We start from the raw sequence: 26,956 nt of genomic DNA, 5'->3' as shown, positions 1-26,956 counted from the left end.
TATTACTGTCTCATTTCACACTCCCAGGTCCATGCTGTCTCTTTGATTCTCATGAGCACTGTTCTCATGGACTGCGACAAAATCTGCCAATCTGAAACAAAAACAGAAATTGCTGTAAAATCACAGTTGTGCTGGCAGCATCTGTGCAGATGAATCACAGTTAACGTTTCACATCCATTGGGTCCGTCTCTCCACAGATGCTGCCAGACGTCCTGAAATATTCCAGCAACGTCTGTTTTTGTTTGATTTTCAACATCAGCATTTTTTTCATTTTTGTTTCCTTATTTTCTGCCAATATGCTTTGGCTCAAGATTACGTTAAATGTTTTAAATATGACTGTGATGGAACGGCCACATTCCACCAGCCAGCTCCTTTTATTTGGTTCACGTGACCAATGCCTTTCCACTTGGTCACCGCGCCCGACAGCTGCACTGCATATAAATTGACAAGACTGTGGCATTCTCTCGGATTGGTAATCAGGAGCGAGATTGATTGAAATTATTGAAAATTTAAGATAAACTGATAAAATACGGGATATTAAACTGGAAACTGAAAGGGAAAGAGAGAACAGCGAATGATAATTTTTTGACAAAACTGAAATATAATCGCTCAAGATTCAGGAAGTACTTTCGTCCACAAACATACCATAATATGGAATTTAATGTTTGGGACAACCAATGCAAGCAGATAGCAAAATCGTAGTTTTAAAGTCTTGCTGTAACTGTTTTGGTTTTAATGAACGCACACATGGGACTCAGTGCTGTAATGGTCTCCTAAAATGGAAAAGGAAATCCTTGCCTGCGAGGATACGTGGGGAATGTTCACTGATTCATCAGTGAAACATGTGTAAACTGTGTAACATGAAACCAGTTCAACATCTATTTTCCCGGAATTTAACGCAGGGCACATGGGAAATGTTATCCATCTGCTGAAAAATCACCTTCGGCTCTCTCTCCACATATGTCTCTTCACGTTTTAGATACTTGCAGTATGTTTGTTGCTCAAGGAGTCATTATCCAGAAAACGTTGTTTCTCAATCCACAAACACGGGTATTTTCCCATAAACTGCGCTTTGCTCAATATCACCTTATGTCCGTATCCCTCAACACGAGGACAAATTAAAGCTGCTCCATGTGAGGTTCAGAATTGAAACTTCTGCAGAGCACAGCCCACTATACTGAAACAGAGATACAGTGCACTGGTCACCTTCAGCACAGGAGCAACACATTAATGCTTACCTCCACATTCCTGGTTTTACCTTAACGTTTGGGAAACCGAGTTTCTCTGATTCCATGGCTAGTAACGGGGATTATATGATCATCTTCACCAGTGGTTCAGTCCCTGAGTGAGGAAAGCGGTGAGGTACTCATTGTAAAGATGGGTAGATTGATAAAATGTACAATTTCATCTTTTGCCTTCACTAACCCATTAGCTTTTTATTTTGTTTTGCATCTGTAGAAATCTTAAAATCTTCATCTTTAACAGACTCAATGACAGGTCTCCATTGGGTCTCTGGCATCAAATTTCAAAGTGTAAACCCCCTCTGAATTCTTCCACCGCAGTCCGCTGTTTGAGAAGTGTTCCTGTTGTGGGAAATGCACTTCCCCGTGTATCACCTGCTATTCCCAGCATGCGCTCTGGCACTGCACTCATTTTCCTTCTGAGACTTGCTCACTGTGTTGCTGTGATCATACAGTGACTTGGTGTCGCACAGTGCAGGAAAATGATACACATCAAGGTTTTTGCATTGTTGCCTTCAATTGTCAGGTTAGCCTTATTTTGGATTTTGAAATTATCTGTTCTGTACACAAGTGCGTGTCAAAAACATCTGAGCGGAAGTTAGGTGTTCCGAATAATGACATTGAGCACTATGCACTCTCCTCCAGTCTGGAAAACAATTCCTCACAGGCAATTTAATAGACAATAGACAGCAGGTGCAGGAGTAGGCCATCCTGCCCTTCGAGCCAGCACCACCATTCATTATGATGATGGCCTGAACATCCTCAATCTGTATCCGGTTCCTGCCTTATCCCCATAACCCTTGATTCCACTATCCTTAAGAGCTCTATTCAACTCTTTATTGAAAGAACACCTCCTGCTGTCTCGGGTTCTTCATTCCGTTGACTTCAAATCTTCACAGAATTCAACAGACCTTGTTACATATTCATTTCCTCATTTTTGTTCAGATCACTGTGTGCATTGTGTGACAGTGGGAGTGCACTTGCCCCACAACCCAGGGGTCAGACCATAGTCTTGGAACCGTACTATGTTATTTATCATTTTACCAACACCAGGGAGAAATATCTGCTGCTCTGCATAATTTACCCAATTCAATTATTCATAAGGTCATAGCTGTTCCAGCATCTGTGACGAGGTGGCTGAGAGGTTAAGGCGATGGACTGCTAATCCATTGTGATCTGCACGCGTGGGTTCGAATCCCACTCTCGTTGCTGTCATCAATGGCATTTTCGTGGTGCTGTTTTCAGATGATCACAGCTGTCGTGTTGAAACTGGAACGCTAATGGTCAGTTTATATGCATTTACGCGATTACAAAATTTCAAAGAATGGTTTGAGCCTCTTGACTAAGCTGTGTTGAAATGTAGGTTGCATTGGGATAATGAAAGGAATCGCTGTTTCCTTTTGCTAATCAAGTTGCTGTGAACGTTTTTTCGTATGAAAGACATCCAGGAAAATCAAATAACGAGAGCTGCGAAGTGCATGTTTATGCAAAGGGATTCTTAATGAACTTTTTGTCAGATGAAATATGAAGGATGTTGAGTAGACGTAATTTATCCTGGTGAGAAGAGCACAGCGAGACAGCACAAAATGATGGCGATACTTCAAAGGGGCAGGGCGTGGGTGTAGGGGCACTGAGAACTGGCTGTAAATGCACAGTGGAGAATTGCCAATGTTGGTGCCGTGCATGGGCACGGAAAGACTTACACATTGGTCTCGCCCTCGCCCCTTGCTCTCGCCATTGATGAATGCTGGACATAAGGCACAGATAAACACAAGATGTGGGAAGCAAGCTCCCTCTCGTTATGCACAAACTGGATGCATCACATTGAACTATGAACAACTGGAGAAATCAGCATGTTACCTTTAGGGAGTGAAACTAAACTGTGGATCAATGACCGCAGATTCATGCAACATAAACATGAAAAATAATTTAAAATGTAGGGTGAAGGTTTGCTTGCTCAGCTGTAGCTTTGATATCCAGACGTTTCATTACTTGGCGAGGTAACATCATCATCAGTGGCGACCTCCAAGTGAAGAGAATCTGTTGTCTCCTGCTTTCTATTTATATCTTTCTCCTCGATGGGGTTCCTGGGGTTTGTGGTGATGTCATTTCCTGTTCGTTTTCTGAGGGGTTGACAGATGCCATCTAGATCTATGTGTTTGTTTATGGCATTGTGGTTGGAGTGCCAGGCCTCTATGAATTCTCAGGCGTGTCTTTGATTAGCCTGTCCCAGGATAGATGTGTTGTCCCAGTAGAAATGGTGATATTTTTAATCCGTGTGTAGGGCTACGAGGGAGAGAAGGTCGTGTCTTTTATTGGCTAGCTTGTGTTCGTACATCCTGGTGGCTAACTTTCTTCTTGTTGTCTTACGTAATAGCTGTGACAGTCCTTGCATTGAATTTTGTAGATGACGTTGGTTTTGTCTTTGGATTGTTTTGGTTCTTTTAAGTTTGTTAGTTTTTGTTTGAGAGTGTTGGTGGGTTTGTGTGCTACTAGGATTCCGAGGGGTCTTAGTAGTCTGGCTGTCATGTCTGAAACTTCTTTGATGTATGGTAAGGTGGTTATGGTTTCTGGCTGTGTTTGGTCTGCTTGTCGTGGTTTGTTCTTGAGGAATGTGTGGACTGTATTTTTTGAGTATCTGTTCTTCTCGAATACATTGTAAAGGTGGTTTTCCTCTGTTTCCGAAGTTCGTCTGTGCTGCAGTGTCTGGTGGCTCGTTGGAATACTGTTCTGGCGCAGCTTCGTTTGTGTGTGATGGGATGGTTGCTGGTGTAGTTAAGTATTTGGTCAGCGTTTGTCGGTTTTCTGTATGCAACGGTTTGTCGTTCTCCGTTGTCCTTTCTTTCTACTGTGTCATTCAGGAATGCGAGTTTGTTGTCGGTTTCTTCTTCCTTGTTGAACTTTATGCCTGTGAGAGTGTTGTTGATGATGTTAAATGTCTTTACTATCTTGTTTCGTTTTGTGATGACAAAGGTGTCATCTGCGTAGCGGACCCAGATTTTGGTTTGATTGTTTCTAGGGCTGTTTGTTCTAGTCTTTGCATTACCGCTTCTGCTCTGAATCCTGATAGCGGAGGTCCTATGGGTGGGCCGTTGGGGGTTTGTTTTTAGACTATGTTGTTGAAAGTGAAGTGGGTGGTGAGGCACAGGTCCACAAGCTTCATGATGTTTTCGTTGGTAATGTGATTGATGGTGGTTGGTGTGTGTGATGGTCTCTTCTAAATGTGTGTTTCCTTTGCCATGTCGATGTTGATGAAGGTGAACAGTGCTATTATGTCGAATGAGACCATTGCTTCCCCTTCCTCGACTTTGGTGTTTTTGATGATTTTTAGGAATTCCTGGGTGGAGTGGATGGAGTGCTGTGAATCTTCTATGAGGTATTTCAGTCTTGAGTGTAGTTCTTTGTCCAGTCTGTAATTTGGTGCTCTGGGTAATGAGACTATGGGTCTGAGGCGGCTCCTGGTTTATGGATTTTTGGTAGTCTGGTTCGACTTGGCCAACACATTGATCCTGGGACAGTCTAAGCAAAGACATGCTAGAGAATTCCCAGAGGCCTGGCACTCCAACAACAATGCCATAAACAAACACATATATCAAAAAGCCATCTATCAACCCCGCAGAAAACAAACCGGAAATGACATCACCACAAACCTCAGGAATCCCATCCAGGAGAAAGATATAAATAGAAAGCAAGAGACAACAGCTTCGCTTCACTTGGAGATCGCCACTGATGATGTTACCGAGCCAGGTAATGAAACGTCTGGATATCAAACCTACAGCTCAGCGAGCAAACCTAAACCCTAAACCTCAACCTGAGCTGCAAACCTTCACAAACCTTGCGATTTAAAGTGTCTTTATACGCATCTCATTAATAGACTTTTCGTTATAATACCCGTCTGGTTGAAAGAAGAAGACATCACATTTTAAGATAAATGACAACGTTACCAATTTTGTTTTGAAATTGAGATCCATTTGATCATTGTCCACAGTGAACAAGTTCATTTTAAATAATGCAAACCACATTCTCTCACCTGGAATAAAAGTGTGATTTCAATATAAACATTGTCCTTGCTAAGTCGCAGTTACTCAACATGAAAAATAGGATGTAATGTTTATTAAGCATAGATCAATTAGCACCATTATCTTACTTCGGATTGACTGCAGTATGCACATGCGAAATAAGGTTTAAGAAAGAATGACTTTTGAAAATAATGATTCGGTGGTGACTAAAATTAATATTAGCTTCTCATGATGTGGATATTCCACCAACGGCTCCAGTGGTGGAAATGTTCAGTGGGCAGTATTTCTATGATGATACAGACGTATGTGCGCCGCCAGGGATGTGAGCTCCCACTTCATCTGGAACAGCGTCTTTTGACGTGGACCAGGGAGCATTGTGGCATCCGTCTGGGAGTTCCAACCACACCTGGAGCAGCTTCCATTGACATGGAGCAGCAGGGAGCATTGGCACATCCGAATGCAAGATCTAACCTCATTTGGAGCAGCTTCAGTTGGCCTGGAGCAGGGAGCTTTGGGAGATCATTGTGGGAGATCCACTCTCACCTGGAGCAGCTTTTAATGACATGTAGCAGCAGGGAGCATTGGGACATCAGAGTGATAGATCCAACCTCAACTGGACCACTTCTATTGACATGGAGGAGGGAACATTGGGATATCAGACTGGGAGCTCCAACCTCACAAGGATCAGCGTTTAATGACATTTAGCAGCTGGGTGCATTGGGACATCAGAGTGTTAGGTCTAACCTGAACTGCACCATTTCTACTGACATGGAGCAGGGAGCATTGTGACATCAGACTGGGAGCTCGAACTTCAGGTCGAGCCGTTTCTATTGACATGGAGCAGCAAGGAGCATTGGAACGTCAGGTTGGGAGCTCCAACATCACCTGGATCAACTTGTATTTACATGGAAGAGGAGGGAGGATTGGGACATTAGGCTGGGGGAAAGGATATTCAACGATTTTAATCTAAAGTAAAATATGTTTCAACACCGCAAATGTTAATTGATTTATGAAGACTCTTTCCCGGGAAAATAATTAATTCTTTAGATAGTAAAGTCAAGTCCTGCAAATATTCAACTCAGGAAAACGCATTGGTACAGAGAGAAATGGGAGTGATGTTTCATGTCTTTGTCTTTTCATTTCTGGCCATCTCTGCACTGGATTATATCACCGGAAGGACGTTTTCACTCATTTCCAGCAAATACGGTCAGGTCACTAACGTAATCTAAAGGTGAAAATTTTGGGGTATATGCGATGTTATGATTAGGATGGAGATTACTTCAAATTTTGGGGAAAACGTAGCAAAGTCAGTTGCAATTTCTAAGATCAGCAGTGACCTCATTGATTGGCTGATCAGATTGTGAATGGTCGTTTTTTGAGGACAATTTGAAGTGAATCAATGATGGTGATTATCTTTGTTCTTTGTTCACCTTGTGACTGTTACTGCTATTGCTCATGTCCTTGTTAACACCACAGCTCTGCAGCGTGTAAAACCTCAGCTGTGCATCCGGCCAGTGGCACAACCATTCGTATAGCTGGCTACGCATCAGGCGGTTGTAAGTTCAACTTTTACTTTGCGCAAGCGCATTGTGGAGATTCATCACACATCCAACCTAATCATTTTTGTAATGCTGAGGTGGATAATCTTTGAAATTTTCATCTTCACGAGCGAAACTTCTTTCACTGTCTTCGATCAGTTAAACATTACCAAATGCTATCAGAGTAAAAATCACACAGTACCAGATGGTATTGAACAGACGTATTTGGAAGCACCAGTGTTCCATGCACTGCTTCGTCATCAGGTGTTTGTCAACTGTTGGAATCTAAAATGGCTTTGTGTGATTATTGAATGTATCCACCCCAGTCCAACACCAACACCTCCACGTCATGGGTACCGTCGACACCACGAACGGTCGGTTGAAGTCCAGATGATCTTCCAAAAGATCGCGCATATTGACACACACACCAAGTTTCTGCAGAAAAACACCCACCTGATGAAGGAGCGGCTCTCCAAAAGCTAGTGCTTCCAAATAAACCTGCTGGACTCTGCCCTGATATTATGTAATTTTTAACTTTGTCTACTCAACTCAAACACTGGCACTTCCATATCATAGATAACATCAGTCATGTCCCACCGTTGTCAGAGAAGGCAATCCTGGAAGAGCCTAATACATTGCACATAGGTACGTTTCGTTTTCAGAAACCAACGCACTCAATCGTTGCAGCTCCTATGTATGAAAAGGCAGAAAAGAAATAGCTGAGACTCGGTTTTGACAATATTTTGAAACTTTTTGGGAAGTGGAATCAGAGGAGAATGAAGGATTAACGGTCCGTCTGTGCAGAGAGAGGGAAGGCACTATTCCCTTCTTTGATGAGCTGGGGTATTGACTGATCGAAGGCATGAAACAGATTCCTGGTAGAGCTGCGCTCTCTGCATCAGGAACAAGAAGTCCTGATTTCCTGAACGGTAATGAAACCCAGGCCACTCAGTTAAAGCGCTGAATACTAACCACTAGACCACCAGGGATGAGGGCAGAAGCAGTTGCACCGTTTCTTCATAACACAGTTTTTGGAATTATGTCACTGCAGATATGTTTCCCCTCAAAAATGATTGAATTATCGCGTGTTTACAGCACAGATCTGGGTCCCTTCATCTCGTTTCCCAACACTTGGTCTGTAACCTTGTATGCTCTGACATTTCACCTGAGAGCTAATTTCTCTGCAACGTTTTAATCTCGTAAAACACAATAAGTGGGATTAAAGTTTGAGATGGGAACTGAACCCCATTTTTAACCATAGACTGAAGCACGGAGACACATTTCCCCAAGTGTGTCACGGGCGTCGGGAGAAAACAAGCAGAATGTTAGATTTCACCGACTTGTCTGATATTATCCCATTTCAGAGTTCAACACCAAGGGCCGAGGGGATCACGCACAGAAGGATGGGAGAATAGAATGACGTATTTCTTGGTGTCCAGGGTGATTTTAACAGAAATCTTCCCTGGTAGTATAGTAATGAGGATTCAGTGATTTCAATGTCATGGCTTGTTAAAGGTTAACGTTTACAGTAATCAATATGAAATACTGCCTGATATTTCGAAGCAGAATGATGTGCAGCAGACAGAATCGTTTCCCTGCATGAACTAATAAGAGAGTTCCGAAGAGCCAGGAGGAGACATGAGAGCCAGGAGGAGAAATTAGAAGTTGTTAGCGGATAGGATCAGGGTTAACCCTAAGGCTTTCCATAGGTATGTCAGGAATAAAAGAATGCCGAGAGTTAAATTAGGGCCAATCAAGAATAATAGTGGGAACTTGTGTGTGGAGTCAGAGGAGACATGGGAAACACTAAATAAATATTTGTCGACAGTGTTCACTATAGAAAATAAAAATGTTTGCGAGGAAGATACAGAGATACTTGCATCTAGACTCGAAGAGATTGAGGTTCACAAGGAAGAGGTATTAGAAATACTGCAGAGTGTGAAAATAGACAAGTCATCTGGGCCGGAAGGGATCTATCCTAGGATTCTCTGGGAAGCAAAGGAAGAGATTGCCGAGCCTGTACCATTCATCTTGGAATCATCATTGTCTACAGGAATAGTACCTGAGGACTGGAGGATTGCAAATGTGGTTCCCTTGTCAAGAATGGTAGTGGAGACAACCCTGGTAATTACAGACCAGTGAGTCTCACTTCAGTTGTTGGTAAAGCGGTGGAAAAGGTTATAAGAGATAGGATTTATAATCATCGAGAAAAGAATAATCTGATCAGGGGCAGTCAGCACGGCTTTGTAAAGGGTAGGTCGTGCCTAACGAATCTTATGAGCTTTTTGACAAAGTGACCAAGCATCTGGATGACAGTAAGCAGGTTGATGTGCTGTACATGGATTTCAGCAAAGTTTTCGATAAGGTTCCCCACAGTAGGCTATGATACAAAATGCGGAGGAATGGAATTGTGGGAGACATAGCAGGTTGAATCAGTAATTGGCTTGCTGAAAGAAAACAGAGTGTTATTGTTGATGCAATATGTTCATCTTGGTGTCCAGTTACTAGCGCCATTCTGCAAGGGTCGATGTGAGGTCCAGGGCTATTCGTCATTTTTATAAATGACCTGGATGAGGGCTTAGAAGGGTGGGTTAGTAAATTTGCGGACAACATTACGGTCGGTGGAGTTGTGGACAGTGACGACGGCTCTAGTGGGTTGCAGAGAGACATAGATAGGCTGCAGAGCTGGGCTGAGTGGTGGCAAATGGAGTTTAATGTGGACAAGTGTGAGGTGATATACTTTGGCCGGAGTAATCGGAATGCAAAGTCCTGGGCTAATGGTAAGATTCTTGGGAGTGCAGATGAGCAGAGAGATCTCGGTGTCCATGTACACAGATCCCTGAAAGTTGCCATCCAGATTGACAGGGTTGTTAAGAAGGAAAACATTCTTTTGGCCTTTATTAATAGAGGGATTGAGTTCTGGAATCAGAAGGTTATGCTGCAGCTGTACAAAGATCTGGTACGGCCACATTTGAAGTATTGTCAACAGTTCTGGTCACCGCATTATAAGAAGGATGTTGATGCTTTGGAAAGGCTGCAGAGGGAATTTTCTAGCATGTTGGCTGATATGGAAGGAACGTATTATTAGGAAAGACTGAGGGCCTTGAGGCTGTCCTCATTTGAGAGAAGACTGAAAGGTGACTTAATAGAGACACACAAGATAATCAGAGGTTTAGATAGGGTGGACAGGGAGAGTCTTTTTCCCAAGTTTGGGGACTGCAAACACGAGGGTCACAACTTTAAAGTGAGGGGAGAAAGCTATAAGACAGATGTCAGAGGTAGTTTCTTTTCTCAGAGAGCAGTTAGGGCATGGAATGCTTTGCCTGTAACGGTGGTAGATTCGCCAAGATTAAGTGCATTTAAATTGTCATTGGAGAGGCATATGGACGTACATGGAATAGTGTAGATGGGATAGGCTTCAGATTAGTATGACAGGGCTCTGCAATATCGAGGGCCGAAGGGCCTGTACTACGCTGTAATGTTCTATATTCTATATGCTACAGTTCCACATCAGCAATGTCATCTGCAATTGCCTGACGTTCAATCAGTTTAAAACAGGAACGGAGGGGGCGTCAGGAAAACGGAAGGGGAATAGTGGTTTGTGAGAGTTAACTACATGCCTCGTGGAGCCAGGTTCAATGTAGATACTGACTATCGGCTTTTATGTTTACCTTGGTAAACTGATCACTACGGATCAATTACCCAATATTGTCTGCCCTTTGTGTGTTGTTCTTTGTACATTTCACCTCGGTTCAGTGCTCCGGGGGACCACGCCTTTTTTAAATTTGGCACATTTTACTCAGGTCTATTTTGCAGCTTCATATTAAGGCCAACAATTTTAGGAACAGACAGACACCATTCAGACCATCAAGCCTCCTCCGCTATTGAATGGTTTCATGTCTGATCTGACAACCTTGAACTGCACTTTCTTGCCTTTCCCCATAACGCTTGATGTCTTTGCTGTTGAAGATCTGCCGATCTCAGCCTCATTACACCTAATGACACTTCCTCAACAGCCTTCTTCTACAAGAAAGTCCACTGATCCAGAACTGTCTGAGAGAATAAATGCTTCTTCATCTCTATTTTAATTGTGGGATCCGCATTCTAATACAAAGTTAAAAATCGCACATCACCAGGTTATAGTGCAACAGGTTTAATGGAAGCAATAGCATTTGGAGAGCTGCTCCTTCATCAGGTGGCTGTGGAGTACACAGTGGTAAGGTACAGAATTTATAGCGAAAGGTTACAATGTAATGTCACTGAAATTATACATTGGAAAAATACCTTGATTGCTTGTTAAGTCTTCCATCTGTTAGAATGACTATGTAAGGTTCATTTCTTTCTCATGTAAATCGAAAAACTTTCTTTTAACAGTTACATTCTCAGGTGGACTTTACCAATTAGTGTCAGTACAGGTCATATGTTGGACGTGTTAGTCCCTGTGTGCTGCGTCTATGCCATAACGTTTAGACTGACGCTAATCTAAAAAAAAACAACACGCTGCAGGCAAGAATGACTAAAGACACGGTACATTGGTGAAGCTGAGCAGAGGCTACGACAACGGAATGGGCGCTGCACATCAATCAACAGACAGTTGTGCCCCTTCCCAGTTGGAGAACACTTCAGTGATCCAGGACATTCGACCTCGGATCTTTGGGTGACAATCCTCTAAGGCGGTCTTCGGAACAGGCAGCAGCTGATAGCTGAATTCGGTACCCAAAGTCATTGGGTTCATGTCACAGTACAGGTGATCCCATTGCCCTATCTACAAACAGAGACCCTCCTACACACGAGTGCGCACGCGTGTGTGCACGCACACAAACACACACACTCACACACACACACGCGCACACACACACACATACGTCTGTGGGGTGAATTTGTACTTGCAGAGTGACATTGTACTTTGCTCAAAAACTGCATGAATCCATGTAAGTCTCTGGTAACTCATTTTTATAAATTAGAATCATTCTAAACATTATGGAACAGACAGCAGCACATGGGGGCAGACACCAGTTGTTAAACTTCACCTGAGAATGAAACTTTAAAATAAAAAAGTTTTGCACTTTACATATGAAAGAAGTGAAGCTAACATGGTCATTCTAACAGATCGGAGACTTAGCAAACAATCAAGGTATTTTTCAATGTACAATTTCAGTTACGACACTATCCGAGTGAATCTCTCCTGCAACGTTCCCAGTGCGATCTCATCCCTGGATAATTCTAGCACTGAGCCCAATGAACATATTTCTATTCTGTAACAGCATCGGGGGTGGCTCTGCAGCACTTATTGCCTTCCGGTTTGGAGTCACGTGGACGCCAGACCAGATAAGGACGGTAGTTTCCTTCCCTCAAGGACGTCAGTAAAACACATGGGTTTTTCAGACAACGTATTCTTAATTCTAGGCATTTATTGCATTCACATACTATCATCATCGTGGTGTGGTGAGAATCCAACCCTTCTGCCCAGAATATTACCTGGCTTTGCTGTGTTAACAATCCAGCGATAATACCACTAGGCTATCGCAGAAAGCCCTCATGGGGGATCTTTTCCAATAGAGTCTCTTTTCCCCAATTATTCCTTATGCTGTTTTATTGAGCCTTACACTCCAATAATCTCTTGTCCATGTCAGTAAAAGCTGCTAAAATAGAATTGATCTCACAGCCAAGGTATCCAAACGGATCGCCTGATTTGAAGGTGCCAATGAAGAGATTGGGGCAACAGACTGGATGGTATCAACGTGAAAGTGTATGTTAGATTGTGCAATGCCTCAGTCAAATGGGATGAGGGATGGAAAAGAGAGTTTGGGAGAGTGCGAGGGAGAGACATCTTCGAGAACTTTTGGGTTTAAATCCTGATACATGAAACGCAGAAATATCAGAGAGCAAAATTCGATGGAAAACAGATCATCACCTCGGAGAATATTGTCTTGTAAAAACGATTAATTTCTGACCGTGTTACACCAAAAGTAAAACTTTGAGAGAACTGACCGCCATGCTGTGGATTCGAGCTGAGGTCGCTGCAATGCAGAATGCGAACTACTAAACGGTTATAGCATTCCACAGACTACACTTATAAACTGCAACCAGTATGGTAGCAGAGGAAATGTCAGGAAGAATGTACAATATCAGGACTTAGCGACAGGCATGTGGGAACGCAGAATGAACCGAATCTTTAACTTTAGCGTCCCCAGAGACTGTGGAGATTCCATGAATGAGAGTACAGGAGAATGGGATTAACGAAACTCTCCAACTCTTGGCAGAGTGCAGAATATTGTTGAAACGTATGCTTCGATAGCATTATATTTGCATATCGGCTACTTCATCACTTTGCCCAAACAAGGCAGGACCAAATGCTGCATGCAATCACACATCATTCCAGTTCCAGACCCGGAATCAGAGAAACTGTGTGAAGCATGCACGAAGATCCAATTGGAAACTGGGATGGAATGACAGGAGAGAGGCGCATGTATTTCCAAGGTTGGGACAGCTTCTGGTCAAAAGTGGGGTGGAAGGGAATACTTGCCCCCATTTATAATATTATGACCATAAACAGTACATGTTGCTGAGACAGCCGATTGGCGCATCTAAAGTGTGTGGAGAGTTTAACTTTGGGATGGCAAGGTTTGAAATTTCATTTTCGTATTTGGATCATTGGTTTTGACATTGGCATCTGCTTTTGTTCGCATCAGCTCAGAATCAGCTGCTTGTTCCGAATAAATACTGCAACCTGGAGAAGGTGGTGTTGTGGTTATATAATAAACTAGGCATCCTTGGGGACTCACACACGGAACTGGTAATGTTAAAGTTCGATTAATAAAACCTGGAATGAAAGCCTGATCTCAGGAACAGAGAACATGCCTTTAATTTCCTGCAATCCCATTCATACATGTCGCTTATACAGGGGATGCTACCATCTTTACCCAATCCTGCCTACTTGTGTCTCCAGGACCTGAACAAAATAGCTGACCCTTAATCCGAGAATGAAAACCGTGTGGGAAAGCAGGCCATTCAGCCCTTGCAGTCGACACTGTCCCTCTGAAGCACATCCTCTCAGACCCACACTCCATACCTATTCCATTCCCCTTCATTTCCCATGACTGATCCCAGTAACCTTCACACCTACAGACTGTGGGAGGAAACTCACACAAGCAAAGAGAGAATGTGCAAACTGCACACAGTCACACGAGACTGGGATCGAATCCATGTCTCTCGAGCAGCGAGGCAGCAGCGAATCAGGATGAACAACAAATGCTGTCCTGACCAGCGACATCCACACCCTGTGGGTGTATCAGGAAGAATAAAAACACATTCACAACATGGACAACGGGACTTACGTCTGCGTTGACATGATTTCAACCAATCGTTCATCCTGGGTAGATACAAAGACACCGATATCACAGAGAAACCAGGGCAATGCGGGATTCAATTACCTGCTGAAGTGGAAACTCATCTACTCAGTCAAACTGAGGACAGAATATTCAACAGTCCCGTGTATGGGAAGGGCTCAATGAGCAGAAGAACCTCCAGATTTACCAGCAAGATTACATATCCCAGAAGGAGATCAATTAAACTGTCAACGCTCCTGTTAATCCCAACCAGTTGCCAGTTTCATAGCGTCAAAGTCATAGACTCACACAGCATGAAAACAGGCCTTTCACTCCTCCAAGCTCATACTGAACATAATGCCAAACTGAACGAGTCGCATCTGATGGCTCTTGTAACTGCTGAGGGTTAATAATGCCCTTGTGATATTATTACTGCATTGTTAATATGAATGTCCAGATATAATTCTGTGGACACGGATTCAAACCCTGGCACGGCAGATGCTGGAATTTTATTTAAACAAATACCTAGAGTCTAATAATGATGTTGAATCAGTAGATCTGATTCGCTAATGCCTGATAGGGAAGGAAACTGCCTTACCTATCTGGTCTGGCTGGTATGTGATTCCAGATCCATAATATCGTGGTTGATTCTGAACTTCCCTCTGGGCAATAGATTATGGTATTGGCATGAATGAATAGCTTTTGTTAATCCCACTGATACTTTCCAATTCATTTATCGATCCAAATATCCTGTAAATATTGTAAATGTACTTTCATTCATCACTGCCTCAGGAGGTGAATTGCACACATAAACCATCCTCTGTTAAAAAAAAGCCTCTCATGTCTTATTTTAAATCCCTCTTTTTACTTTAAACATTTGCCCTCTCGTCTTGAAGTGCCCCTCGTCTTGAAGTGCCCCTCCTTGGAGAAAAGACAGTTACAGTTAACTCGAGCCGAACTCTCAATAATTTATAAATTTCTATCAGGTCGCCTTTCAAACTTCAGTGCTCGAGTGAAAATATTCTCAGTCTGTCCAGCCTTTCGTTATAACACAAACCTTCCCCACTCGCCATACGCTGGTACACCTCTTCTAAACCTACTCCAGCTGAATAATTTCCTTGCTATTACTGGGAGACAAGAACTGGACACAGTTTTCCAGAAGACGCATCACCCAATGTCCTATTCAACTTCAACATAACGTACCAACTCCTACGCTCAAAGGACAGAGCAACGAAGGCAAGATGACATTTTTTTAACTATTCTGTCTATATATGAAGCAAATTAAAAAGAATTATGTACTTGCATTCCTGGCCTCCGTGTTCCACAACACGATGCAATGGCGGTCATTAATTGTATAAGCACTACTAATATTTAATGTAGCAAAATGCAATACCTTCCATTTATCCTGATTGAACTTCATGTGACATTTTTCAGCCCAAATACGCAATGGATTAAGATCCTTCTGGAACCTTAGATCACCTTCTTTACAGTCTCCAATTCTGCTGTCCTCTGCAAGTTTATGAACCATGGCTTCCATGAGTTCTATTGTTTTCTCATACAGGTCAACGATTTTTACTTATTTGTCGTGGCATTCATTTAGCAGTTTGCAAATCAGGTAACAATTAGTTATGTCTTAAACCATGAGGAAGAAAGGCATAGACTGCAGGGAGATTGGAAACAATTGGCAAGAAAATGTGCTGAAGGGAATTCAATCCAGTGAAGTGGGTGAGAATGAATTTGAGGACTCACAATGAGAAAAGTGTGAATACTGAGTGGTTTAAAGTAATAAAAGAGAAATTAGAGTAGACATTCACGAATGTTTGAAGGTGATTGGACAAGGGATCAAGTGGTCTCGATGTTCTTGACCGCAGGTGGGAATATAAAAGCCGGGAAACGATGCTGGAACTTTAGCAACGGCCTATTCAAGATCAATAGACAGGGGAATCAGATGGACGGAAGTGTGTACTGCAGGTGCTGGAAATCAGAATCAAGATTAGAGTGGTGCTGAAGAAGCACAGCAGGTCAGGCAGCATCCGAGTTTCAGAAAAAAATAACGTTTCGGGCAAACGCCCTTCATCAGGAATAAAGCTGGGAGCCTCGTGGGTGGAGCGATAAACGGGAGGACTGGGTCTGGGAAGAATTTAGCTGAGAGTGCAAGAGGTGGATAGAGATGGGTTAAAGGAGATAGGTCGGAGAAGAGGGTGGAGTGGATAGGTGGAAAGGAAAATAGACAAGTGGGACAGGTCAGTAGGATGGTGCCGTTCGAAATTTGGAACTCGGATAAGATGGCCGTGGGGAGATGAGAAAACTGGTGAAGACCACGTTGATGCCCTGGGGTTGAGGGTCCCGAAGTGGAATATCTGGCGTCTGGTGGTGAGGGAATGGCGGTGGAGGAGACCCAGGAACTGCATGTCCTTGGGAGAGTCGGGGACATGGTAATTGATGTGTTTGGTCAGGGGGCGTTGGAGTTGAATTTTGCGGGTTCCCTGGAAATGTTCTCTGAAGCGCTCTCCGAGAATGTGTCTGTTGGCCCCAATGTAGAGGAGACCGCATGGCGAGCAACAGATGCAATAAATGACATGTGTGGAAGTGCACACGGATATTTGATGGATGTGGAAGGCTCACTGGAGCCTTGGAAGAGGGAAGCCCTTGTGAGAGGGAAGATGTGGGTGCAGGTTTTGCATTTCCTGTGGTGGCAGGGTAAGGTGCCGTGAGGGGAGGGTGGGTTTTTGGAGGGTGTGGACTTGACTAGGTAGTCGTGGAGGAAAGAGTCTTTGTGAAAAGTGGATAGGGGTGTTGAGGGAAATATAAATTTCCCTGTCACTGCAGGAATTGCAAAACCTGCACCCACATCTACCTCCTCACCTCTGTCCAAGGGTCTAATGGAGGCTTCCATATCCATCAAAGTTTCTACTGCACTTCCACACATGCCATTTCTTGTATACAGTCCTCCCGATGCGGTCTCCTCTAAGTTGGAGACAGGCGATGTGTTCTCACACAACACTTCAGAGAATATCTCCAGGATACCCGCAAGAATCAACCCCAGTGCCCCATGGCCAAACATTTCAACTCCTCCTCCCACTCTGCCGAGGACATGAAGGTCCCTGGCCTCCTGTATCGCCACTGCCTCACGACCCGATGCCTGGAGGAAGAAAGCCTCATCATCTGCCTCGGGACGCTTCAACACCATGGTATCAATTTGGACTTCTCCCGTTTCCTCATTTCCCCTCCCCCTACCTTACCCCAGTTCCCACCTTCCAGCTCAACTCCGTCCGCCTGACTTGCCCCACCTGTGCATCTTCATTCCCACCTATCCACTCCACCTACTTCTCTGACATTTCATATTCACCGCCCACCCGCATCAACTTACAGCACTCTCAGCTACCTTGTTCCCAGCCCCACCCCCTTCCCATTTCTCTCTCCATCCCATGTGCTCCCAGTCTCTTTCGTGATGAAGGTTTTTGACTGAAACGTCCATTTTTCCTGCTCCTCAAATGTTGCCGGACATGCTGTGCTTCTCCAACACCACTCCAATCTTGAGGGGAGTCAGTTGATTGAGTGGATTTTGAGATATTCTCTATTGCTGACCACAGGCTGTGGCTGATTGCAGAACTTTAGCAACCAACAGGTCAGGGAACAGCTAAAGGACTGAGCACAAGTCTGGTCACGGCATAAATCAACATTTTTCTTAAAATTGTAAGATAAAAGGTGGAAGGCTGAAGTATGCAACTTTGCCCATCAAGGCCGTTTCACTGATGAGTTTCTCATTGATTCCTTTCCAGGTCAGGGTGCTATGGGCCTTGGAGGGGAACTTGAAAATGGTGGCGTTTTGTTGCATCTTCCAACCTTGTCCTTATAGTCAGTACAGCTGTTGAGCTTTGAAGGTTGTCAAAAATGCCCGAATGACTTACTCCAGTGCATCTTATAGTTGGTGAACTCTGCTGCAATTGTGCCTTAGCGTTGAAGGGAATGAATATTGCAGGTGTTGAAGAGGGTACACTCAAGTGACTGCATTGTCGTGGACGGTGTCCAGTTCCTTCAGTGTTATTGAAGTTACACCCATCTAGGCAAATGGAGAGAGTTATATTCCACGTCTCATTTGTGCCTTGCAAACGATGTAGGATTCACAGAACAATGAGTTGAGTTTATAATCAAAAAATGTCTCAAGAACATGTTATTGTTGTCAAAGTGTTTATGTAGCCAGTTTCTATAAGTTTTATCCCCCGAAATAATAGCTCTGTGGACGATTACATGGGGTAATTTGTTTACAGTAAAGTTATTGAATGTCAATGAGATATGATTAAATTCTCATTTGTCAGAGTGATCATTACTCTATTTCGTCCTTGTGTGGACCAATCTGATTCCAGTCACTGTCTGATTTCAAGATCCAATTGCCGTCTGTGCTTGAAATTTCAACCGTTTCTTCGCATAAATGTCTCCTCCTGCCTTAATAACATGTAAGGACGCTAAAGGGGACAGCAGAGATTAATGAACATGTTGTCAACACTGAAGGAAATGGAGCTTCGTGGAATGATTGGTTAGGCTGGGATTATTCTCCTTGAAACAAAGGAGGGGGAGGGGAGCTCTATAATCACATAGTAACATTTATAAACGTTCAAGATTCATGGGATCTTGACAGGGTAGATACGGGCAGGTGGTTCACCCTCTGGTATGAGGAGAGCACCAGAGGACATGAACTCAGAATTAGATATTGCCTATTCAGTTCAGAAATGAGGAGTAATTTCTTTACACAGGATCCATTGAATCGGTGGAACCCCTTGCCGAAATTGTTGTTGAGGCTGAGTTGTTGTGTATTTTCAAACTGTGCCAGACAGATGTTTAACCAGAAAGATGATGAAGCTTTGTCGTGGCAATGCTGGAGAATGGAGTTGAGGATTATCAGATCAGCCATGAGTGGTGGAGCAGACTCAATGGGCTGAATGGCCCACTTCCATTCCTACATCATTTGGTCGAACGCCCTATTTGATTGATACCTTTAGAATTCTGAGGGGATGGAATGAAGTAATAGAAAAGGTTTCTCAAACTGATCAGACAGATGAGGAACTAAGCTCATAATTTCATGACCAGGAAATGTGCTGTGAACTGGATACAACAAATGGCACTGGGCACGCCGAGGATGGGTATGTGCAGATAATAGACAATAGACAATAGACAATAGATGCAGGAGTAGGCCATTCAGCCCTTCGAGCCTGCACCGCCATTCAATATGATCATGGCTGATCATTCCCAATCAGTATCCTGTTCCAGCCTTATCTCCATAACCCTTGACTCCACTATCTTTAAGAGCTCCATCCAATTCTTTCTTAAATGAATCCAGAGACTGGGCCTCCACTGCCCTCTGGGGCAGAGCATTCCACACAGCCACCACTCTCTGGGTGAAGTAGTTTCTCCTCATCTCTGTCCTAAATGGTCTACCCCTTATTTTTAAGTTGTGTCCTCTGGTTCGGCACTCCCCCATCAGCGGATGTTGTGATTGCTAAAGAAAATTGTTGCCAACTTGGTGATCACGCTGGATGATTGATCGCGGTATGATTCACACAGCAAAAGGTTGTGAAATAATGAAAAATTCGTTTCATTGGAAAAGTTTTCTGCGGTTCCAATTCAATTGACTGTTAAGAATACTGATCAGAACTTTGTGTGGAGTGTTACATTAAAATTCACAATCCCACTGGATAAACTATTGCACCTGATCTCTCCTTATTTGTACCCCTTTCACTCGATGTAAATTCACAGAACGTCAAGATGGAATGAAAGGAGAAAAGAAACGTTTGCACTTCTTTTCATTGTCCCAATGTAACTTACAACAGAATCAAATTGCTTTATTTCGACTTTGATGAGGTATCGATTTATCACAAATCTCCGGTGCAATGAAGGGCAAGAGCAAGATTCTCCACGTTAAATGTTGCATTCAATTTTGCTCCGAATTTATTTCAGCTTAAAGAAAATACTGATGAAAAAAACAGAAGGTTGAACTACAAAACAAGATGGCAGTTTTGATGCTCAGTTACTTTGGCAGATTTCAATGGATATCAAATGAACCCAACATCATGGCGATCGTCCTCCCATCTTTAAGGCATGGGATTAAAGCAGGAAATCGATCTCCAAGAGACGGGTCACTTCCTATTCATTATGGAATAGCTGTCCGAGACAATAGACAAAATCTGCTCAGTTCCATTTATAATGCTTCATGTGGAATATTAATAGAAATCTTTCAAAACTATGAGTTTTTTTTGCTGAATCTTACTCAGCTGCAGACATTTCCGATATTCGTTTGCACCTGAAGTCGTCCAAATTAGATATTGTTTCCTCGCACCTTCTAGCCCCGACACCCTCCTTTACATTTTTACCTGGCCACAGGCTATCTCTCACCTGATGAAACTCACTGCTTCTGTGTCTCTAAATGTGCCTTTCCAAATATTTTGGAAACGGATTGTCTGAGTGACAGAAATTCTGCTCCCATTATGTCTTTGTCCTACATCGATGGTTTTGAAATCTTGACTTTCAGAAATTTATGAACTTGAAAGAGTGAATATACTCTGGAAAACTTCCATTCGGTTTTCCTTGGTTTAGTTTCAAATTTTCCAAAACACAAATAAATAAAATTCCATCCCAACTAAATACCGTCAGCATCGTCTCCAATGTCTAAGCAGCCCAGTAAATGTTGGGAGTGTCCTCTCTGATAGAATCACAGACTCTCCTTACAATGCAGAAAGTACAGTTCAGCCAATCGAGTCTATAGGGAGACTCTGAACAGCAACTCAACCAGACCTAGCACCCGTCTCTATCCCAGCAGCCCTCTGGCTTGTGATTTCAAATAAACCTGCTGGAATAAAACCTGACATCGTGTGACTGCTGACCTTATCACCGCGTTACCCATGGCTAATTCACTTAACTTACTGAATTCACTCCCTGGACACATCAGCGCAATATAACATGGCCGATCCACCTAACCTATAGACTTAAGAGCAGTGTGAACCACTGAGCAAATGTACCATCACATTGACCACGATCTGTATCATGTGTAACGGCTTTACACACTGGGAACTCCGCCTAGTGAAAGCAAGCTGCGACCACCAACCCGAATTCAATGCATCCAAACGCGGTTCTACGCTGTACAACCTCAGTAGTTCTGCTGGAAATGTCTCTGTGCTCAGATCTGAATAGGTTTATTCTGTTTTCTCCCTCAGATTCCTGCTTTAAATAAACATATCAGTCAGGAACAACTCTATATAATGGTTTTCATTGCAACACAAACACAATGTGCAGTTTGCTGAAGTTACGTGTTTGCACTTTCACTGACACTCCATCTCCCCAGGAGCTGCAGCCCTTCCCCAGCTGATTCAGACTGCACTGTCCTTCCTGTGACATGTCCCATCGAGAATGGAAGGCCAGCCATGAATAACCTCCACTGGGGAACAGAGCGACAGGTTTAAAACTTGACGATGCCCCCAGGGGAGAAATGAGCCCTGTGACGGGCGGGGACACTAACCACGATAGTGTGGAGGACAACAACATCAAAGGAGGCCCTTCGGCCTGTTGTGGCCTCACTTGTCAAACACAACTGCTGAACGACCTGAATCACGTTATCCATCGTTTAGCCCATAATCTTACATGTTTTGGCATCGCAAATTAACATCTCAATTTTTTTTAAGGTTAGAATGATTTCCGCCTCTCTGACCCTTTCCGCAAATCTACTCAAACCTTTCTGCCTTTTCCCGAAATCTCTTGGCCCCAATGTTCGATCCCTTCATCAATAACAAAAGCTTCTTTCCGTCTATCCTATCCATATCCCTCAGTATTTAGTACATCTCAGTCATGTCTTCTCCAATCTCCTCTGCTCGGCGACAAACAACCCCAGCCTGTCCAATCTCTCCTCACAACTGAAACTCTTCAGCCCAGACAATATCCCAGTGAATCTCTACTGCAACGTTCCCAGTGCGATCACATCCATGCAGTACTTTGAATTGCAGAACTGAACACAGTAATCTAACTAGGGCCGAATGAACTTTTTTCTTCTATTCTGTTACAGTATGAGGGCGTCGCTGGCTCAGCAGTATTGATTGGTATCCCTAATTGTACAGCGGGCAGTTGAGACTCAACCATATTGTAGTGAGTCTGGAGTCACATGGAGGCCCGAGCAGGTCAGAATGATAGTTTCATTCCTTAAATGACGTCAGATGGTTTTGTTTTTTTTCAACAATTGAACATGGATATATAGGAGTTATAAGATTCGTAATTCCAGATATTTATTGAATCCCAATTCTACCACCGAGCATTGTCGGAGTCAAACCCAGGTCCCAGGTGTCTGAATTAACAGTTCAGTGTTCAGTGGTAATAGCGCTTGGCCATTGAAAAAAGCAGTGAAACTGATCTTATCCAATGAAGTCACTTTTCCCCGATACTGTTCTGTGCCATTTTTCTGACCTTGACCTCCCCAATAATATCTGGTCCATATCAGTAAAAGCTGCGACATGAGCATTGATCTCACAACAGTGGTAACCATTTGGATCAAATGGTCTGCAGATCCCGATGGTCGGGTTGGGGCACGTTCACCCAGCAACAGTGACTGCAGCCACACAGACTGATCGGTATCAATCTGAGAGTCAGTGTTAGATTCTGCAATACCTTAGTGAAATAGGAAATGACTCCGCAAACACATGAGGAAAGAGCAGCGCTCCGAAAGCTAGTGCTTCCATTAAACCTGTAAGACAATAACCTGGTATTGGGTCATTTTTAACTTTGTACGCTATAGTCCAACACCAGCATCTCCAAATTAATGAAATGGGGGTATGGGATGGAAAGTTCGGTTAGTGATCGTAGGAGGGAAGAAATCTCTGAGAACGGGTGGATTTGAATTCTGACATATGAAACACAGAGATGTGAGCGAGCAGAGCTTGAAGGAAAAAAAATCACCTTGGAGAAAATCAAAACTTTAAAACAACTGTTTTATATGTGTTTCACAGAAGACTGGGAGACATAGAGGAATTACTGCCGTGACTCGGGTTCGAACCGAGGTTGCTGCGGCCACAACGCAGAGTACTAACCACTATACGATCACGACAACCCACAGGCGGACACACTAAGCACCTGCAATAAGTACAGTGTCATAAGAAATGGTAGGCAGTGCACCAAATGCACAATATCAGTGCTTAGCGAACAGTTGCAGATATGTGGGAACTCAGAATGGGCTGGCGGTTTAACATCGGTTCCCCCAGTGGCTGTGGTGATTTCATCATTAATGTGTTGAAGGCTGAGATCAATAGATTTCTATAAAACATCAAAGATTCCGGGGACACCCGCACCAATCAACCACACCGCCCCGTGGCCCAACATTTCAACTCCCCCTCCCACTCTGCCGAGGACATGGAGGTCCTGGGCCTCCTTCACCGCCGCTCCCTCACCACCAGACACCTGGAGGAAGAACGCCTCATCTTCCGCCTTGGTACACTTCAACCCCAGGGCATCAATGTGGACTTCAACATTTTCCTCATTTCCCCTTCCCCCACCTCACCCTAGTTCTAAACTTCCTGCTCAGCACTGTCCCCTTGACTGGTCCGGACTTGTCCTCCCTGCCTATCTTCTATTGCACCTATCCATTCCACCCTCCCCCCAGACCAATCACCTTCATCCCCTCCCCCACTTAACTATTGTACTCTATGCTACTTTCTCCCCACCCCTACCCTCCTCTCACTTATCTCTCCACCCTTCAGGCTCTCTGCCTGAATTCTTGATGAAAAGCTTTTGCCCGAAACGTCGATTTTACTGCTCCTCGGATGCTGCCTGAACTGCTGTACTCTTCCAGCACCACTAATCCAGAATCTGTTTTCCAGCATCTGCAGTCATTGTTTTTACCAAATGTTTGTTGAAATGTATACTTCAATAGCAATGCAGTTTAACAACGTTTACTTCACGAGTTTCCCCACACAAGGCAGTAACCACTGCTGCCACATAGTCCCATTTCCCAGCCCCAGAATCAGAGGAACTGAGTGGCGCAGTCGCAAATAACCAACTTGATATCAAGATGGGAATGAGGTTGCAGAGATACTCGATGGCTCAAGTGACGCAACCGGAGAAAGCACGGTGTTTCTATGACGGTTTAGAGGCGTAAGCAATTCCGAGGTTGGGAGTGCTTCTGGTCAAAGGCGGGGCAGAATGGAAAATTTGTTCCCGTTTATAATAACAGCAATCTACATTGCATCTTGCTAAGACAGCTGAGTGACATAACTGGAGCGTGGGCAGCTGGTTTAAAGTTTAATTTTGCTTCATTATCACCCAGTTCCCTGGAATGAATTGCTTTCACCAGTTCTATTTCCAATTGTTTGATATCTCCCTGTAGTCTGCGGCTTTCTTCCTCATAGTTAATTGCATGACTAACTGTTGTATGATCGGCACACTGCTAAATCACGGCCACTACAAGTAAATAGGAATCATTGATCTATATGAGAAAACAGTGGAACACACAGCAGGCATGCTTCGCAGGTTTGCAGGCGACGCCAGATTTGTAGACAGTGAGGAAGATTATCTAAGTTTCAAAAGGATCTTAATCCAATGAGTCGTTGTACTAAAAAATGTAACATGGAGTTCAATCTGGATAAATGGAAGATATTGCATTTGGTACAACAAAAAGAATATGGCTTTACGTATGTTGGAGAGCATGCAAGCTCGGTGTGCAGGTACATAATTCCTTGTAATTTGCATTACCAACAGACAAGATGGTTCAAAGGCATTCAACATACTTCCGTTCATTGTTCAGTCCTTTGTGTATAGTAGTTGGGACGTTATGTTGAAGTTTTGCAGGACATTGATGAGGCGTCTTCTGAAATATTATGTCGAGTTCTGGTCGCCCATTTGTAGAAATGATATTATTCAGCTGGTGTAGGTTCACAAAAGGTAGACACGCTTGTTGCCTGTGGAAGGTTTGAGTTATAATGAAAGGCTGGATAGGCTGATACTATTTTCAGATTCGAGATCGGGGTGCTGGAAAACCACATCAGGAAAGGCAGCATCCCAGGAGCAGGAAAATATTTGTTTTTCGCGCAATTGTCCTTCACCAGGCTCTTCCCCGAAACGTCGATTCTCCTGCTCCTCAAATGCTGCCTGATCTGCTGTGCTTTCCCAGCACAACATTCTCGACTCTGATCTCTCATCTGCAGTTCTCACTTTCTCCTAGTTGAGAGTGTTTTCACTCTTGGTTAGGGGTTTGAACGGCGACCTGACAGAAGTTTATGAATTATTGAGAGACAAGTTTAGAGTTAACGATGGCGGCCTTTTCGCAGGAGGGGAAAGTCAAGATGAGAGGGCATATGTTTAAGATGAAAAGAGAGATTTTTTTTTTAAAAAAGACATGTGCGGCATTTTTTGAGGGACGGTGTTTTACATGTGTTTTTAACTTGCTGAGGAAGTGATTGATGAGGGAATGTTTGCAGCATTTAATGGACAATTGATTCCAAACATGAATGGGAAAGTGGGATTTTAAAAATAAATGTATTCATGCCTAGTACGTCAGTTATTTCCCAGAGCGCATTTAAGAGTCAACCACGGTATTATCCATCTGGAGTCTCCTGTGGGACAGAGCAGATGAATACGGCAGGTTGCTTCCCGAACTGGCATGAGTGAATCAGATGGGTTTTTACACACATCTTTTTCAGGTCATCACGAGACTCTTCAATTCCAGGTGCTTATTGAATTCAAACTCCACTATCTGCCATGCCGGGACCTGAACGCTTTGTCCCCAAAATATTATCTGGGCTTTGGATAAACAACACAGTAATAAAACTACAAGGGCATTATCACCACTCAGCGGGTACAGGAGGAGGCAGACGGGAATGGGTTAGCTTGGCAGTATGTTCAGCATGGATTGGTTGCACTGACAGGCCAGTTTTCATGCTGTATGACTCTGACTGACGCTATGGAGCAGGCAGCTGGTTGGGATTAACAGCCGCATTGTCATCATAATCGAACACCTGATAGGATATGTAATCCTGCTGGAGTCTCCGGAGGTTGGTTTGCTCAGTCATCCCTTCTCACACACGGAACTGTTAAAGGGGCTCTCCCCAGTGTTACTGATTAAATGAGATTCCATTTCTATGGTTAATTAACTCCCTTCCAGCAGTTCCCACATTGCCCTGCTTTCTCTGTGGTATCAGTGTGCCTTGTTTCTACACAGGGTGAACGATCCTTTTAAATTGTGTCCACACAGATACAAATCCTGCTTTCCATGTTGTGAATGTGTTTTCATTCTTCCTCATTCACCCACGGGGTGTGAGTATCACTGGTGATGACAACATTTATTCTTTGCCCCTCGTTCGTTGCTGTCTGACTACACCACAAACCCGGATGTGATCCCAGCCTTGGGTGTCTGTCTGTGGGCAATCTTCACATTCTCTTTGTGTTTGCGTTTTTATTTCTCCCTCTGACCAAAGATGTGCCAGTTACAGGGATCAACAATGGGAAATGCAGGCTTATGGGAAAGGGAATACCGTGGGGTCTGGTGGAATGCGCTTCGGCTGCACCGTGTGGACTGGAAGGGCCGATTAGACTGCTTCGCCACACGGTGGAGATTCTTGAATTAAGGGTCAGCTCATGTTTTTCTGGTCCTGGAGTCTCTCGTAGGCAGGACTGGGTGAAGATGGTTGAATCCCCTGCATCGGGGACATGAAGGAATGGGATTGCAGGAAATTAAAGTCATGATCTCTGTTCCTGAGGTCAGGCTTGTATTTCATGTTTTATTTGTCGAACGTAAACATCAAAATTTCCGGTGTCCCAACCCCCAAGGATGACTAGTTTAAAATATCACCGCCAGCAGCACC

The 26,956-nt window shown here is 43.7% G+C and overlaps 1 non-coding gene across 1 annotated transcript; it reads left to right on the top strand.

Moving 5' to 3' along the window:
* The first annotated feature begins 2,368 nt into the window (after positions 1 to 2,368).
* trnas-gcu (transfer RNA serine (anticodon GCU)) lies at positions 2,369 to 2,450 on the top strand. Its single transcript has one exon. It is a non-coding gene; the product is annotated as a tRNA-Ser (tRNA).
* The last annotated feature ends 24,506 nt before the right edge of the window (positions 2,451 to 26,956 follow it).

This window comes from Chiloscyllium punctatum, chromosome 13 (genome assembly GCF_047496795.1).
Source record: "Chiloscyllium punctatum isolate Juve2018m chromosome 13, sChiPun1.3, whole genome shotgun sequence".
NCBI classification, from domain to species: domain Eukaryota; kingdom Metazoa; phylum Chordata; class Chondrichthyes; order Orectolobiformes; family Hemiscylliidae; genus Chiloscyllium; species Chiloscyllium punctatum.
The sequence above is the reverse complement of the archived record's forward strand: the minus strand, read 5'-3'. Positions and strand labels throughout refer to the sequence as shown.